Source organism: Myotis davidii, unplaced genomic scaffold (assembly GCF_000327345.1).
Source record: "Myotis davidii unplaced genomic scaffold, ASM32734v1 scaffold1246, whole genome shotgun sequence".
In the NCBI taxonomy this organism is placed as follows: domain Eukaryota; kingdom Metazoa; phylum Chordata; class Mammalia; order Chiroptera; family Vespertilionidae; genus Myotis; species Myotis davidii.
This window is the reverse complement of record NW_006297510.1, coordinates 350,189-354,848: the sequence shown is the minus strand read 5'-3', so window position 1 is coordinate 354,848 and position 4,660 is coordinate 350,189. Positions and strand designations below refer to the sequence as shown.

Below are 4,660 nucleotides of genomic sequence, written 5' to 3'. Positions count from 1 at the left end.
GTCTCCTTCCCAAAATTTATTTTTTAAAAAATCCTCATCCGAGGATATGCTTTTATTGATATGAGAGAGAAAAATGAAGGGAGAGGGAGAGAGACAGAAACATCGATCGATTGCCTCCCATACGCACCCCAATTGGGAATGGAACCTGCAATCCAGGCATGTGCCCTAACCGGGAATCGAACCCTTCGGTGCATGGGATGATGCTTCAACCAACTAAACTACACAGGCCAGGGCCAGCCTGTACCTTTAACATTAGTGGTCCTTGAAGTTATTTGTGTCCTTGGCAATGTTCTGTTGTTATTCTATAAATGTCCTTGGGTGAGCTCATCCATGCTTATGTCTTCATTTATTTCTCTCCCTCTCCCTCTCCCTCTCCCTCTCCCTCTCCCTCTCCCTCTCCCTCTCCCTCTCCCTCTCCCTCTCCCTCTCCCTCTCCCTCTCCCTCTCCCTCTCCCTCTCCCTCTCCTTTTGATGGTTTCCTTTTTCTTTATTCTTTCTTTATTCTCTACTGGGGTTGCAGGCTCAATCCCCAGTGTGGGGAATAAAGAAATCACAGTAAAAAAATTTTTCTTGAGTCAGTTCCTCCATTATTTGGTGCCTGGACCACTCTCAACCAAGGACTGTATCCAGCACCTAAACATTCCTAGCACCACTTCATTTAGTTTTTATTATCTCTGGGCCAAATAAAAGCTTATTGTCGGTTAACTACAGTTCAGTGGCAGTTGATCTAGTATGAGAACATTTCCAGTAAGATCCTGGCTCTAGAACTCATATTAATTGAGTTATTGGTGCTCTTAAATGGTCTAATTTTGATTTCTTGAATGAAGCTTAACATTGTAAATTATATCCAGACAGTCTGTTAGGCTTTCAAAAAGACATTTGAAATTCTTCAGTGTGAATGACTACATTTGAGCCCGTGGGTAATAATAAGAAGGTGCCTGAGACTTACTTTGGGCTAGCCAGTGGCATTCGGAGGTGTGCCCCTGATTCGTTACAGCTTGGAGACAGACTTAAGAAAATGGGCGATGTGGTCATCCCCCACCAATAATAGCACCACCATCACCACTTGATAACGTGTGTGTGTGGAGGGGTGCAGAAGGAGAATGTGATTTGAATATAGTGCAGCAGCCCTGCAAATAGTCACTCCCAGAGCGAGTTGCAATTTGCTGTATGTCAAATGAATGGTAAAATGGCTGTATTCATTCATTGCATAGTCTTGAAATCTCTTGGGGCAAGAAACAGAAGTTTTAAAAAATTCTCGGTTTTAGCCCTAGCTAGTTTGGCTCAGTGAATAGAGTGTCAGCCTGCGGACCGAAGGGTCCCGGGTTCGATTCCAGTCAAGAGCATGTACCTTGAGTACCTCAATTGCAGGCTCCCGGCCCTGGTCAGGGGCATGAGGGAGGCAACCAAGCGATGTGTCTCTCTCACATGAGTGTTTCTGTCTGTCTCTCCCTCTCTCTTCCACTCTCTAAAAATCAATGGAAAAAACATCCACGGGTGAGGATTAAAAAAAAATTGGTTTTATACTCACTTTTCAGGTTGTAGAATATGGATTTGATAGAGAACCCTCATATCATGTGCCACTAAATGAGGGCTCCTCAGATAACGTTTCCAGATGATGAGTCTTCTTTTGCCAAACATGTTTAGCAAGAGGAACAGCACGCTTTGAAAATGCCTATCAAAGGAATTTAATCACAGTGTAAAGGCTCCTGGGGTGAGCCTGGGTAGCACAATCCTGCCCTGTTCACTGTTGCAGTTTTATTTCATGTATTGTGCGCAGTAACGCTTCATATGGCAGTGAGGGTGCTTGATTTGGGCATTAGGATGTTTCTGATCCCCCAGGAAGCTTTTCTGCTTCAACAGGTTGCAAGCCTCCATGGCTGCCTTTGATGAAGCCATTTATCTTGGTGCCAGCAGCAGGACGTTGAAAGAGTGCACATGGGAAGGCCTGCAACGGATTAGACATGCATTTGTGGAGCCAGAAGATTATTATTGACAATCAGCTTGGAGAAGATTTAGGTCATATGTTCATCTGCACAAGGCTGCTGAACTGCCTTTCTGGAAACAATGAGAGGTGGAGATCGGGAGCGTTTCTTTAATCTCAGTCCCTTGCCAATTCCAGTCTATTTTTTATTTTAAAAACTGCAATGAATTCTGGTGGACATTGTACCCAGGTCATGAAAGTACTTGACTGGAAGTTTGCACAATAATGTGTGTTCATCTGTGGTCTGCCCTTCTTGAGTAGCATCTTAGAAAACCACAGAAGCCATGCTCAAAACACTAAACAACACAACCAGTAGCATGTGCATAGAGCCTGTATCAGTTAGCTTTTGCTACATAAAAACAAACCTTTCCAAAACTGGTGGTCATTTATTTAGCTCACAATTTGCGGGCTGCCAGGGCAGTTCTTCTGCTCTCGGCTGGCTCTACCGATTTCTGCTGGTTTCCTTCACGAGTCTGCAGAACAGTCTCACTTATGTGGCTGGCAGTTGGCTGGCTGTTGTCTGGTAGCTGGCTGACTGTGGTTCTTCATATGGTGTCTGGTCTTCCAGAAGGCTAGTTGAGACTTAATCACATGGTTGTCTTAGGATCCCAAGCATAGCAATAGGGCAGAACCCCCAATATGCAAGGGCTGTTTTAAGCTTCTGCCTGTGCCATGTTGGCTATTGCCCCATTGGCCAAAGCAAGTCACATGGCCCAGATGTAAAGAATGGAGGAAAGTACTACCCACATCCTGATGGGAAGACCTGCAACATCAATATTGCAAGGGTGTGGAGTAGTGGATGGAGGAGCATTTTTGGTCATTTTCCTTTTTGTTACTAATCTTAGAGAGAGGAAGGGAGGGAAGGGGAGAGAGAGAGAGAGAGAGAGAGAGAGAGAGAGAGCGAGAGGAGGGGAGAGAGAGAGAGAGAGAGAGAGAGAGAGAGAGAGAGAGAGAGAGCCCTTGGTTGCTTCCTGCACATGCCCCGACCAAGGACTGAACCCAAAACCCAGGTAGGTGCTCTGACCAGGCATCGAACCCATGACCCTTGGGTATACAGGTGAGGCTCTAACTAACTGAGCCACACCAGCCAGGGCTGGCCATTTTTAAAATCTATCACAGAGCCATTTCCAGTTTATGAAGTGTTTTCCATGCAGCACTGTTCAGTACAACAATGTGAGACCGAAACCGGTTTCCATTTTACAAATGAGTAAACTGGCCCCGAGAATCTGAGTTGCTTAGCTAGCTAGCATCTCGAGCTATAAAAAATAGAGAAACCTGAAGGTGGCAGTAGGAGGTATGCACTCGGTGGTCAGGTCACCAGAGGAGGAGGATGTGATGCACAGAGGGAAAATGGCTGCCAAAAACAGGCCAGAAGAGTGCTTCCCAAAGCATGTTCTGCGGAACTAGCATCTACTATGCTTTCAACACTGCCTCCTCATGGGAATAGCAATAGTAGTCATGTAAAAATCTTTTCACTGAAAAAGCCCTTGAATGTCTGCCAAAATGTTCAAGTTTACCACCCCCGGCCCCAAAGAGGCTCCATTGGAACACTAATGAGAGATTATGATGCAGCTAGCTTTTTGGATTTCTTCTTAATAATGAGTGACCCTTCACCTCTGATCCCTGACCTGCATTACCTTGGCAACCATTGTATTTTTTTAATTTAATTTTAAAATTTTGTAGTACACTCTGTAACATTTCATCTCTCAAAGTGTAGCATGCTGATTTCCTCAAACAGAGATATCCCTCTGAGCCATAATTTGCAAAATGCTGTCTTCATTTTCTGTATTAAAATTCATTTCAGTTTTTAGCCGGAACCGGTTTGGCTCAGTGGGTGGAGCGTCGGCCTGGGGACTGAAGGGTCCCGGGTTCGATTCCGGTCGGGGGCATGTGCCTGGGTTGCGCGCACTTCCCCAGTGGGGGATGTGCAGGAGGCGGCTGATCGATGTTTCTCTCTCATCGATGTTTCTAACTCTCTATCTCTGTCTCTCTCCTTTCCTCTCTGTGGAAAATCAATAAAATATATTTGAAAGAAAAAAAAATAAAATTCATTTCAGTTTTTAAAATAAAAAATAGAAAAAAAATTGTAAATAGAGGAACCACTAGCTCTAAAAGTATGTTCTTGGTATCTCAGCTTTTTTTTGTTTGTTTCTTATATCAGGTTTTCCCCAATTTTAACAGGAATTGGAGTCATCCCTGACACTCGTTAAAATTCAGACTCCAGGGTTCCACCAGAGGTTCTGAGTCACTCAAGTCTGCGGAGGATCTTGGAGCTTCACTTTTAACAGGCAACCTTAACCCCAGGAGATCCTGATGCAATTCCTCACGTGAGAAATACTGGCCTATATTATGATTATGATACTGCATTTTCATGTTATAATAGAAAGCCCACACACTACGATTCCTACGGTCAGTTTTCCAGATCCACAAGTTAATAGCATTGGAACATTATTTAACTTCTCTGAGCCTTTGTCTTGATATCTGCAGAATAAGAATAAGAAGAGAGACCCCCATAGTGTGGGTGTGAAGATTAAGTGAATAACCTGTGAAGCCTTGAGCCTGGTGCTTAGCAGATGCTCACGAAGTGTTATTTTTCTTGCTTCTTCATCCCCAGAAGCTGTAGGATCCACTGATAAGGCAAGTCTATGAGAAGTGGAAAAGTTGTTTCTAGAATGC

General features: G+C 44.2%; 1 pseudogene; it reads left to right on the top strand.

Moving 5' to 3' along the window:
* The first annotated feature begins 3,314 nt into the window (after positions 1-3,314).
* Positions 3,315-3,573, top strand: LOC102771758 (annotated as a pseudogene).
* The last annotated feature ends 1,087 nt before the right edge of the window (positions 3,574-4,660 follow it).